Raw genomic sequence first — 14599 nt, 5'->3', positions numbered from 1 at the left:
TGTAAAACTCTTTTATATTAAGAATTTATTAAAAAAAAGTCAATAAACTATAACTCAAATGACATAGTCTCTCTATACTCATCTAGAGGTCGCGAGTTCAAGTTTTTTTGTCTTTGAAAAAAAATTATTAAAATTAAATTAAAAAATGTAATCGGTAAATTTTGAAGAGTCAATGTTCCGTACAAGTAGCAATGTGTTGTAAAATAAATAAATAAGAAAAATGTACAAAATATAAAATAAAAATAAGAAAATAGAAAACTCTAATATTAATATAATTAACTCAATAAGAATGATTCATATATTTATATAAAGTAATGTAAATAGAGAGAGATTAATAGTATATAAAGAAAAGGAGAATGTTTATTACTCTGTATTGTTTTGGCCTGAAGCTTAGCCTCCTATTTATATGCATACAGGAAGGTAACTTTTTCAACCTTATTAAATTCATTCTCTCTTGAGAATGGACATCCACCTATTCAATCTTATCACAACACTCCTCCTTGGATGTCCATTTAGGATTATGCCTCGTTAAAACCTTACTAAAGAAAATCCAATGGGAAAAACTTTAATGAAGGAAAAAGAGTACAATATCCTTTGTGATGGGACTGCCTTATTAAAAACCTTGTCAACAAAAACCCAATGGAAAAAAACCTAACCAAGGAAAAAAGAGTACAGTCTCCCCCTCTTGTCGACATCATTTAATATCTCGAAATCAGTGCATCCCAATCTGATGTACCAATCTTTCAAAGGAGGATTTTGGGAGTGACTTTGTAAATAAATCTGCCAGATTATCACTTGAGCAGATCTTTGATGTATCCACCTTTAAGTTGAGCAATGCATGCTGTATTATCTTCAAACAGGACAGTTGGAGCTATCTTCTGATCAATCAGTCCACATGATGACAGAATATATTGGATCAAACTCTTGAGCCAAAAACACTCGCGACTTGCTTCATGAATCGCTAGTATTTCAGCATGATTAGAGGATGTTGCTGCAATTGTCTGATTCGTGGACCTCCATGATATAGCTGTACCACCATATGTGAACAGATATCGTGTTTGAGATCTCCCTTTGTGTAGATCAGACAAGTATCCTGCATCTGTACAGCCAACTAGTTGTGGCTTGGATCCATATGGATAAAAAAAATCTCATATCAACCGTTTCATGAAGATATCAAAAGATTTATTTGATTCCATTCCAATGTCTTCTGGTTGGAGAGGAACTATATTTTGCTAGTAAATTCACAGCAAATGATATATCGGGTCGTGTATTATTAGCAAGATATATTAGCGCTCCAATGGCACTAAGATATGGTACTTCAGGGCCAAGGATATCTTCATTTTCTTTCTTAGGACGGAATTGATCATTTTTCACATCCAGAGATCTTACGATCATTGGGGTACTTAATGGATGTGGCTTATCCATATAAAATCTCTTCAAGATCTTTTCTGTGTATGTTGTTTGATGAATAAAGATCCCATTTTTTGTATGCTCGATCTGCAGGCCGAGACAAAATTTAGTCTTTCCAAGATTTTTCATCTCAAACTCTTCTTTTAGAGTTTTTATAATTGTTGGAATCTATTCAGGAGTTTCAATGATATTTAAATCATCAACTTATACAGAATTATAATGAATTCAGATGCAGATTTCTTTATGAAAACACATGGGCAGATATCAACATTCTTAAATCCGTTTTTTGCCAGATACTCAGTAAGACGATTATACCACATTCGTCTAGATTGTTTTAGACCATATAAAGATCTTTGCAATTTGACTAATAACTGATGAAGCGACCAAGAGCATAGCTTTAGAGTTTCACACTAAAAATAGGATTGACGTTGCAAGTATAGTCCAAACCCAATAATTGATCATCAATCAAATGTTATCACAATTCAAACCAAATATAAACCGAGAGTATTAGACTCCCTAGTCGTTCTCCCTAGGAACTAATGCCGATGAGTGCGCACAATTTTGGTTGTGAAAAGCAAGGGGTTTTCAATTATTAAGTAAACAAATAAAGAGATAAAAGAACAAGGTAAAATTGCAATTAATAAAGTAATGAAGAAATGAAAGAACTATATATGTAATATGAACAAGTAAAGCTATAAAGTAATGGAAAAAATGGTTCAAAACATAAATGAAACCTTGACTTGGGATGAGTTATGGAATCCCTTCCTTACCATAACCACAACTATGATAATTATGATAGATTAATCTCACTAAGTCAACCATTAACATCGAAGGATAAGTCAAGTGAGTATAATTGTTATTAATCCACAAATCCTAACTAACTTACCAAATTAATTGGTAAAAAGCTAGCGTTAGTGAAAACAGTAACAACTAATTAACAACCCAAGAATTATCACTGAATGTTGAACATTATGACTCTAGTAATCCAAAAACTCATTTTCCCCAAGTCAAGGGGTGAAAATTACCCCATAATCAAAATTGGCATTTCATCAAACACATAGAGGGCATAATCATAAAATATGACAAAATTGAAAAAATGATAAAAGTTATGAACCACAAATGCTAAAAATCAATAAAAGCAACTCAAGCAAACATATAATGATCATCAAACATCAAATTAACAACTAGAAATCCAAAATTGTAAACTATGCATATATTGACAAGAGAAATGAAAATAGATGAAAGTGTAGAACAAGTAATGTAATTAAAAGAGAAATTAAAGAAATACTTACAATGCAATTGCTATAATCCAAAATCAAACTTGAAGTATAAAATGCTACAAACCCTAATTAAACCTAAGAGAAAATTTCCTAATCTACACTACTCCTACTCCTACTATGTGTTTTTTTTCTAATCTAAAGTGAGCTCCCTTTGTTATGTGTTGTTGCTCCTTCATATAGCCCTTGATTTCAGCCTCCAAGCCTTCAGAAATGGGCCAAAAGAGCCCCAAAATCTTGAGTCACGTGCATTTTTAATGAAGGCACGCACTGGTACCTGTGCGTACGCACACATGGCTGTGTGCTTCTCCTCTGTTTTCTTCATGTTTTCCCCCCTTTGTACATGCTTTCTTCCAATTTTGCCTTGCCAAACTTGCCTCTAGGACCTAAAATCACTCAACAAACATTTCATGGCATCGAATGGCATAAAAGTGGGATTAAAATTACTAATTTAAGCTCAAAAATACATGTTTTCACATTTAGGCACAATTCAGAGAGAAAACACAAAAGCATGCTATATACGTGAATAAATGTGGGTTTATATGATGAAATCCACTCAAATCAAACCAAAATATATCGAAAAATATGGATTCATCAATTCCCCCACACTTAAACAATAGCATGTCCTCATGCTAATCATAATCAAAGGAGAAGGGTAAAAAGGCAAGCAACTTATTCAATGCACTACTTACATGCATGCAACTATACTATATACTATATGTATCTATCTATCTATCTATAATTTCCTATTGATTTGACGAAAACAAACAATCAAATTTCCAAGCAAGTATATAGGCATATATGGCTAAGCAAAGAAGTAGCTCAATGCAATCAAAATCTAAAGAATTGATTCAACTCATCAAAAAGAAGCAACTTGCAAGAATGCATGATAGGAAGGGTAGAGACATAGAATTGAGTGATTGAACCCTCATTAGGTGTGTATACACTCTCATCACTCGGTGTTTAGGGTCAATTCACTCAAATCTCCTCTAATCATGCTTTCAACAGATTATTTTTCATCTAACAATCAACAAGTATTTGATACATGTATGCAAGTATCATGAGGTCTTTTAGAAGGTTGTAATGGGGTTGGGGTAAGGGTAAGATGAATATATAGATAAGTGGATTAAAAGATTGAATCTTTGATTAGCTTAAATATCCACTCAACCTATATCAATCTAATCACAAAAATGCATTCTAGCCACCCATTACTTCTTTTCACACACACATTCATACCTTAGTTTCTATTCAAAACATATATGCATTTCTTATTCATTCTTTTTTTCTTTGGGATAACTTTTGTCCCATCTTATTACTATATTTTCTTTTTCTTTCATTTCATTTTTTCTTTTTTTTTTCTCTATGACAAATGCATATGGTTAAAGCAAATTGATACATGAATGTGCACCCATTTTTCCAAAATTTTCAATAAGTACCCAAAACAAAAATTTTTTCTCTACCAATGCTTCCCACAATTTCCCCCACACTTAAATGATACACACTCCTCAACCTAAACTAATCAAAGATGCAATTCAAGGTTATTCATGATTTTTCGCTTAGGGTTGTGATGTGATAACAATTAGAACAAAGGGGATTAAAAAGCTCAAGATTGGCTAACAATTGTAGATGTAAGGGTATGGCTATATGGGTGAGTGAGTTTAATTCAAAAATGGCCTCAATCATGTTAAATGCATTCAAGACATCAAATGTCGTAAATCATGTTAAATGCATTCAAGACATCAAATGGCCTCAATCAAGCAAAACTAAAATCACAATCATAGAAGAGATGTAGCACACAATGAACAAAAATTGTGGTTATAATGTGTAACCACTCATTAAAGCTCAAAAACTCACAAGGTATTTTGTTCTATCTCTCTTCTATGTTCCATAAAAATTCATTCAAGCAAGTTTACAAACAATTTTCCAAATCAATTCAATAGAATGCCCTAAAAACAAAATTTTTGGAATTCTTTGTTGTTTTTACCAAAATTATTTCCTATATATATGTATGATGTGATGGATGCAATTTCAAAAATTCCTAGTTCTATTCCTAATTTTCAACATCGCAAAAATTAACATGAACAATTAGGACAAAATTGAACTAGGTTCTATGATATTCACATCATCCAATCACAACTTCTATCTATAACATATATACTAAGCGAAATATGTAAAAATGCAACATACAGTAGCTAGATATAAACTATGATGTATATATCAAAGGAAAATGCAATGCAACAGTCAAAAACACTCCAAATATATACAAGAAACCTACTAAAAGAAATAAAAATAAAGTGCAAAGTGTTTGGAAAAAGAAAGTTTACACCCCAAAATGACGAATCCTCCCCCGCACTTAAGCGTTGCACGGTCCTCCGTGCACGAATACAATCCGGGGGAGAATGTCTCTCAAGTGCCTCCACCTTCAGCTGGCGGATGCGGAGGCTTAGGTTGTGTGGAAATCGCCAAGTTCAAAGTATTTTCAGCATCTCCATCCTCAGTGTCCTTCTCCTCTCCCGGCTCCTTGCCTCCACGTCTCATCCTCAAAAAGAATGAATAAAGTATAATTAGGAAGCAAATGGCAAGTAGCACAAAAAGGTAAATGATTACGTAAATAAGCATCTAATTGAGGAAGTTTGCATAGTGGTGTGGTATGATGAAAAAATTTGAGCCATGTATGTATTCCAAATGTGCACGCGGTTAGAATACATACAACGGTCGGTTAAAATGGCATCCACACAATCAAAAGTAATAACGAGTTCCTCAATTAAATGGCCTAAGATGCAACTAAGAGATGAGCATCAATTAAACACAAGCAAGCTTAGGCAATTGCAACAAGAGTGAATTGAATTTAGAAAATATTGGATATTGAAGGTGTGCAAGTGAAAGAGCACAATTGATATAAAGTAGCACAACAAACAATAACCAATACAATGATGAAAAGAAAATTACTTATTCATCCTTAGGAATAATAAAATAATCACATGGTTAAGGTGTTGTTACAAAAAGGTGACAAACTTGATAGAATCAAGTTAAGCCAACTCAAACAAATGCAAAGCATTAACAAGAAACAAATATCTTATTATATGATTATATTGACTTAAAATCTATAGTGAACAAGCAATTCAATTTAATTCACTAAATTCCATGTGCACTCATAAAAAGTTTACCTAATACGCAACCAAATGTAAATGTGCAGATCCAATTAGGTGATGGTAAGTTAAGGCAGGGTACAAGTGCATTGATGAAATTCAACCGACAAGCAATCCTATCAACATCAAACAAACACTTGCAACTTATTTAATCATAAATACTTAAACTAAAACTAACAATTACTAGAACAAAAATGAGATGCAATAAAAACTAAGTAAAACAAGTAGAAAATAAGGTAAAAGGGAGAGAAGAGCAGGGTGGAGGGGAGAAGAAGAGAAGTAGAGAGAAGAGAAGAAAAGAAGTAAAGTGGGAGAAAACAGGGGCGTGCGTACACACAGGTATGTGTGCGTACGCACAAGAGGTGAAAACAGGGGAGGTGTGCGCTCGCACAAGTCATGCGAGGGCTCTGAACAGAAGTGGGATCAAGAAGTGTGCGCGCGCACAGAAGACTTTCTTTTTTTTTTCAAGCAGGATCGTGTGTGCGTGCGCACGCACAAGAGCGAAAAGGGGCAGGGGTTCACGCGCACAAGCTGTGCCAACGCTCCCACCAGAGTGGTTGCAAGTTGGCGTATGGACGCACAAGCTTGTGCGGCCGCACAGAGAGCGCGATAAGGAACATGCGTGCGTACGCACAATGTGGTGCGCACGCATAGACCAAGGAAAACAGGGGAACACCCACGCACAGACCGTGCTGGCACTGCGAACAGAGGGCAATACAAAGAGTGTGCAGGCGTACAGGCTTGTGCACTCGCACAGGTTGCGAAACTCACAGTTGTGTGCGCACGCACAGCAGCGTGTGTACGCACAGATGCCCTATTTCAAAAAAAAATTTCTTTCAAAAACTAAAGTACCAAACATTCAAAACTTCACCAAATCATGATCCATACAAAAATCAACCTATCTAAACTCAAAATTGAACTAATCCTAGACTAACTAAGACAAGCAAACATGCAATAAACTAAGACTATAAACAAAGAGAAAGGGTAGGAAAGATGTTACCATGGTGGGGTGTCTCCCACCTAGCACTTTGATTTATAGTCCTTAAGTTGGATTTGTTGAGGAGACTCTTGTTAGGGTGGCTTGTGTTTCCACTCCTCCTTGAACCTCCATCCAAGCTTATACTTTAAGGCTCCTCCGGGATCCCATATTCTAGTCTCCCATTCTCCATGTTGTTGATCTTCATGCTTCAAGTCGGATGAAAAAGCTCTCACTCTACCCTTGTAGTACCCTAACATTGCCCGAAAACTACTCAATTGTACTTCACATTCTACTTGAACTCCAATTCTTGAATTAACCTTCTTGATGACCCTTGGAGTCTTTTGGCAACTAACACTTCTTTTTCTACCATGTACCAACCCAAGAAAGAGCTTGAGTTGGTAATCCGTTTTGAAGAAAGCATATTGATGGGGGCCAATGAAGCTCATAGGTGAAATTGCCACCCACTCAATGTGCTCTTGGTTATCAATTCCTTCCTCACCAACATCTTCTTCCTCTTCCCCATCACTCACATCATAACAAGGAGGTTGTGAGAAGTCTACTTCCATGTCTTTCTCAAACTCAATGGAAAGAGGCTCATTATGATAATTAAGGAGATTGACCAAGGAGGACAAAAAATCATCAATGATGGAATCCTCATCTTGATCAATCTCCCTCATATCTCTCTTTCTCTCCTCTGGTTCACATACTTTCCTTTCTCCCTCTTGTTTCACTTCATGCTCTAACCCTTCTTCTTTTCCTTGTGGCTCCATGCTCTCCTCTTTTCTACGCCCTTCAATTGTTCCCTCACATCCTTCAAGAGGAGTGTCTTGATCGGATGAGCGTAGAAAAATCAAGCAGTTCACCGCTTCGGCTATGGTAGCCATGAATTGCCCTTGTGTCCTTCAGAATCCTTCTTGCTCTTGGAGAAAGGCTTGAAGGTTTTGTGGTTCTTGGGTCAAGGGTGGAAAAACTTCACATTGGGATGAAAATTGAGGTTCATAGTTTAGGAGAAAGGTGGTATATGTGGGAGGTGACTCATGTTGGTAGGTATCTGGAGGTGGTATATAAGGAGGTAAGTGGTTGTATTGGTATGGTATTGGAAAATGTGGTTGAGGATTATGTTGGGGGTATGGGTCACAGGTATATGGTAGTGGAGGTGTATAATCAAAGTGAAATCCACCATATCCTTAGTTTGGGTATGCAAATTGGGAAGGGTATGGTTCATTATGGTATAGAGGAGGTTGCTCCTTCCAAAATAGATGCTCCAATCCCATGATACAATCCAAAATTGAAGTTATCAATCCCTACAAAATGATAACAACCAAACTCCAAACCAAGAGGGTGATAACTCATAGAGGAAATAGAAAATAAAAACTAAAGACATCAAGTAACAAAAGAAACAAAATCCTAATTAATAGCAAAAACAAGCAAACAACCCAAAAAGTATCTATTCACACTATTCACATATTTACAACAATCAAAATAATGGCACTCATGGCACTAGTTCCCCGGCAACGGCGCCAAAATTTGATGAAGTGACCAAAAGCATAGGTTTGGATTTTCACACTAAAAATAGGATTGACGTTGCAAGTATAGTCCAAACCCAATAATTGATCATCAATCAAATGTTATCACAATTCAAACCAAATATAAACCGAGAGTATTAGACTCCCGGGTCATTCTCCCTAGAAACTAATGCCGATGAGTATACACAATTTTAGTTGTGAAAAGCAAGGGGTTTTCAATGATTAAGTAAACAAATAAAGAGATAAAAGAACAAGGTAAAATTGCAATTAATAAAGTAATGAAGAAATGAAAGAACTATATATGTAATATGAACAAGTAATGCTATAAAGTGATGGAAAAAATGGTTCAAAACATAAATGAAACCTTGACTTGGGATGAGTTATGGAATCCCTTCCTTACCATAACCACAACTATGATAATTATGATGGATTAATCTCACTAAGTCAACCCTTAACATCAAAGGACAAGTCAAGTGAGCATAATTGTTATTAATCCACAAATCCTAGCTAACTTACCAAATTAATTGGTAAAAAGCTAGCATTAGTGGAAACAGTAACAACTAACAACCCAAGCCAACATTATGGCTCTAGTAATCCATAAACTTATTTTCCCCAAGTCAAGGGGTGGAAATTACCCCATAATCAAAATTGGCATTTCATCAAACACATAGAGGGCATAATCATAAAATATGACAAAATTGGGAAAATGATAAAAGGTATGAACCACAAATGCTAAAAATCAATAAAAGCAACTCAAGCAAATATGTAATGATCATCAAACATCAAATTAACAACTAGAAATCCAAAATTGTAAACTATGCATATATTGACAAGAGAAATGAAAATAGATGAAAGTGTAGAACAAGTAATGTAATTAAAAGAGAAATTAAAGAAATACTTACAATGCAATTGCTATAATCCAAAATCAAACTTGAAGTATAAAATGCTACAAACTCTAATTAAACCTAAGAGAGAATTTCCTAATCTACACTACTCCGACTCTTACTATGTGTTTTTTTTTCTAACCTAAAGTGAGCTCCCTTTGTTATGTGTTGTTGCTCCTTCATATAGCCCTTGATTTCAGCCTCCAAACCTTCAGAAATGGGCCAAAAGAGCCCCAAAATCATGAGTCACGTGCATTTTTAATGAAGGCACGCACTGGTACCTGTGCGTACGCACAGATGTGTGCGTGCACACATATCGCTGAATTTGCACTTGTGCGTACGCACAGGGAGTTGTGCGTACGTACACATGGCTGTGTGCTTCTCCTTTGTTTTCTTCATATTTTTTCCCTTTGTACATGCTTCCTTCCACTTTTGTCTTATCAAACTTGCCTCTAGGACCTAAAATCACTCAACAAACATGTCATGGCATCGAATGGCATAAAAGTGGGATTAAAATTACTAATTTAAGCTCAAAAACGCATGTTTTCACATTTAGGCACAATCCAGAGAGAAAACACAAAAGCATGCTATATATGTGAATAAATGTGGGTTTATATGATGAAATCCACTCAAATCAAAGCAAAATATACCAAAAAATATGGACTCATCAATAACCACTGTGAATATTCATTGGATGGTTTAGATATCTTTAGTCCTTTAGAGACTTTCATATAGATATCACAATCTAATGAGCCGTATAAGTAGGCTGTTACTACATCTATTAAATGCATATATGATTTATGATATGCGGATAAAATGACCAAATAATGCAATGTTATCGCATCCACTACAGGGGAATATGTTTCTTCATAATCTATACCGGACCTTTGTGAAAAACCTTGTGCCACAAGTCGAGCTTTGTAGTGTACGACTTCATTTTTCTCATTTCGTTTTCTGACAAATACCCATCGGTATCCAACAGGTTTTACATCTTTTGGTGTACGGACTACAGGTCCAAAAACTTCACTTTTTGCAAGTGAGTCTAACTCAGCCTTCATGGTTTCTTCCTATTTTGGCCAATCATTTCTTTGTCGATATTTTTCAACTAATCTTGGCTCAATATCCTTACTTTCATGCATGATATTTAATGCCACATTATATGCAAATATTTCATTGACAATTGTGTTATTTCGGTCCTATTTCTCTCTTGTATGTAAAGACATAATTTATCGAGATCTCATCATTTTCACAATTTTCAGGTACCTAAATATCTTCTGGCGTTAAAATTATATCAGAATTTTGGACAACTGCAGGTGTCTTTACTATGTCTTTTTCAACAGGAATAATATTTACCTCTTTTCTTTTTTTAGGATTTTTGTCTTTGAAACCGACAAGGCTGCCACGCTTCTGGCGTGAATTTGCTTCAGTGGCAATTTGTCCGACAGGGACATCAACTCGAATCGGAGCATTTTCAGCTGGTATATAGGATTTAGTTATCCTCTTTGTATCAGAAAATGCATCAGGTAATTCATTTGCTATCCTTTGCAAATGTATAATCTTTTGAACTTCTAGTTCACATTGTCTTGATCGAGGATCCAAATGCATCAAAGATGATGCATTCCAATTAAGTTCCTTTTCAGGAAGCTTATTCTCTCCCCCCTAATGTTAGAAATTTTGATTCATCAAAATGACAATATGCAAATGGGGCTTTAAATACATCCCCAATTTGTATCTCAAGATACCTTACTATAGAGGGAGAATCATATCCAACATATATCCCCAATTTTCTTTGGGGTCCTATTTTGGTGCGAGAAGATGGTGCAATGAGAATATATATCGCACACCCGAATATTCTTAAATGGAAAACATTTGACTGCTAGCCAAAAGCTAATGGAATAGGAGAGAACTGATGGTAACTCCTTGGTCTCAAACGAATAAGTGTTGCGGCATGTAAAATAGCATGCCCCAAGCCGAAGTTGGGAGATTTGTTCTCATAAGTAAGGGTCTAGCAATTAATTGGAGACGCTTAATAAGTGATTCTGCTAACCCATTTTGTGTGTGAACATAAGCTACTGGATGTTCAACACTTATTCCATTAGCCATACAATAAGCATCAAAGGGTTGGAAAGTAAATTCCCAAGCATTATCAAGATGAATTGTTTTGATTGGATTTTATGGAAATTGTGCTTTTAATCGAATAATTTGAGCAAGTAAGCTCGCAAACGCCAGATTGCGAGAAGCCAATAAGTACACATGTGACCATCTCGAAGATGCATCTATTAGGACTATAAAATATCTAAAAGATCCACATGGTGGAAGAATAGGTCCACATATATCGCCTTGAATCCTTTCTAGGAATTTAGGTGACTCAAATCCAATCTTTACTGGTGATGGCCTTAAAATTAACTTCCCCTGAGAACATGCAGCACAACAAAATTCACTAGATTTAAGGATATTCTAGTTCTTTAGTGAATGTCCATGAGAGTTTTCAATAATTCTCTGCATCATGGTTGTTCTCGGATGACCCAATCGATCATGCCAAGTTATCAATTTATTTGGGCTAGTAAACTTCTAGTTTACAATGGCATGTAATTCAATTGCACTAATCTTGGTATAATATAACTCAGATGAAAGTGAGGGTAACTTTTCTAATATAACATTTTTATTTAAATCATGAGTTGTGATACATAAGTACTCATGATTTTCCTCGTTCATTGTCTCAATATGATATCAATTTTGGCGAATATCTTTGAAACTCAATAATTTCTTAGAGACTTAGTAGATAATAGTGCATTATTTATTATGAATTTTGTTCCTCCAGAAAATAAAATTATAGTTCTTCCGGGGCCTTCTATCACATTGTCCGAGCCAATAATAGTATTAACATATTCTTCTTTTGGCACAAGATGGGTAAAATATATATTACTTTCGAGAATGGTGTGCGAAATTGCACTATCCGCAAGGCAAACATCTTCACTATATGTGATTGCCATTCTCTTCATAGACAAATAATAAAATGAGTAGAAATAGCTACATAGTAAAATTGTTTCCTTGATTGAAAATATTTTTCTAAGAAGTATAGTATATACTAGAATTTTTATTATTATTATTATTATCTTGGCACATTCAGTAATTTTAAAATTCATAAATATTTTATCAAACATTATTCATATATATGACACTTGAAATTCAAATGCATAAAACTTAACAAGAAATTTCTTACATTATATATTCACATGAATACTTAACAAACACACACATTAAACTATTCTATCATTGATCAAATGACTAATATTTTCTTTAGGATCCTCAAAGAAATCAGATACATCATAATGAGTGGTGAAATTTTCAACATCATTTGAAACAAAATTTGTTTCCTTTTCTTTGTCGTCTTTTTTCAAAGATGCTTGATAAAGATCGATTAGGTACCTTGGGGTACGACAGGTACGTGACCAATGGCCATTTCCACCACAACGAAAATATTTATCCTCAATTGATTTATTTTTCCCATTGTTCATTTCTTTATCCCACTTCTGGTGAGATCATTTCTTGTGAACATAATTCCTTTTCCTTCCATAATTTTTATTGTTACCAAAACCTTGCCATTTACTTCTTCTGGGGTTATGATTTGCCGCATTTACTTCAGGAAATGGGGCGGCGCCAGCTGGGCGCGCTTCATGATTTCTTAAGAACAACTCATTGTTGCGTTCAGCAATAAAAAGGTAAATTAGTTCAGAATATTTTTTAAATCATTTTCTCGATACTGCTGCTACAGGAGCACATTCGAGGCATAGAAGATTGAGAAAGTTTTCTCTAACATATCATTATCAGATATCTTTTCCCCACATAATTTCATTCGTGAGGTAATTCGAAACATTGCTGAATTATATTCATTTATGGATTTAAAATCCTGTAGACGCAAGTGCGTCCATTCATATCGGGCTTGAGGAAGTATCACCGTCTTTTGATGATTGTACTTTTTTTCAAGGTCTTTCCACAGATCTGCAGGATCTTTTAATGTGAGATATTCATTTTTCAATCCTTCGTCAAGATGACAACGAAGGAAAATTATGACTTTGGTTTTATCCTTCTGCGATGTATTATTTTCAGCTTTAATGGTATCTCCAAGATCCATTGAATCAAGATGGATTTTAGCATCTAGTATCCATGATAAATAATTATTTCCAAATATATCAAGAACATTAAATTCAAGATGAGAGAGTTTTGACCTAATGAAAATTTGTTACCTGAAGTCTTTTAAAATTTGATCAGTGTCTCGTGCTGATAACGTGTTGTAAAATAAATAAATAAAAAAATGTATAAAATATAAAATAAAGATATGAAAATAAAAGACTCTAATATTAATATAATTAACTCAATAAGAAGATTCATATATTTATATGAAGTATTGTAAATAGAGAGAGATTAATAGTGTATAAAGATTCATATATTTGCTGTGTGTTATTTTTGTCTGAAGCTTAGCCTCCTATTTATATACATACAAGAAAATAACTTTTTTAACCTTATTAAATTTATTCTCTCCTTCACCTATTTAATCTTATCACAACACAATGTACATTATTGTATAACTCTGATTTATTTATTCGAGGAAACTATTAATTTTTTATTGAATATTTTTTTTTGTGATAAATTGTGCAAAAAAATTTTCAATCTCAAAAATTAATTTTTTTGGAATCAAAATGATAGTTTAATCCTGTTTATTTATTTATTTTGAATTCAAGTTTCCTGCCTTATTATTAATTTTTAAAATTTACAATGAAATTTAGTTAGATGTCGTAATGTAGTATATAAGAATGATTTTTTTTTTAAATAAGGTGTGGAAATTAAATATTTTTAACTATATAGAAGTACTAAAGAAAATATTAATCTGGCCATAATAACATATATTTATTACCACGTTATATTTTAGTTGTCAAATTATTTTAGTTTGAGTCAAATAGATCTATTAAGAGATTCAAAACTTATTTTTTTTTAAATATTTACAAAAAGTAAATATAAAAAAACATAAATAACAAAATTATTAAACTAATTACATAATTATTACATCTAAATTTATAAGTGATATTATTCAAGAGTCAAAAGATTGTCATTTTACTTTTTTTTAAATAATAAATTTGAAAAAAAATTCAATTTTTCTTAGAACTTTCTAAATTTAATTAGTTTCAATTTATAATTGTGAAAGTGAAAGACTGAAAAGCTTGCTAAGTGCCTACTAATAATCATAAATTCGTAGGCACAAACGTTACGCAACCTTTATATTAATAAAAAAATAAATAAAGAATGCATGCATCCCATGCTATGTTTTTTTTTTTGGTGACTCATCCCATGCTATGTTTGTTGTATCTTCCACGGC

At 33.9% G+C, this 14599-nt stretch overlaps 1 protein-coding gene across 2 annotated transcripts in view; it reads right to left on the bottom strand.

The window, feature by feature from the left end:
* Positions 1 to 14599, bottom strand: part of LOC107630405 (transmembrane protein 185B) — a 31195-nt gene that overhangs the window by 7378 nt on the left and 9218 nt on the right. The gene's annotated exons all lie outside the window — the stretch shown is intronic.

Source organism: Arachis ipaensis, chromosome B03 (genome assembly GCF_000816755.2).
Source record: "Arachis ipaensis cultivar K30076 chromosome B03, Araip1.1, whole genome shotgun sequence".
NCBI lineage: Eukaryota > Viridiplantae > Streptophyta > Magnoliopsida > Fabales > Fabaceae > Arachis > Arachis ipaensis.
The sequence above is the reverse complement of the archived record's forward strand: the minus strand, read 5'-3'. Positions and strand labels throughout refer to the sequence as shown.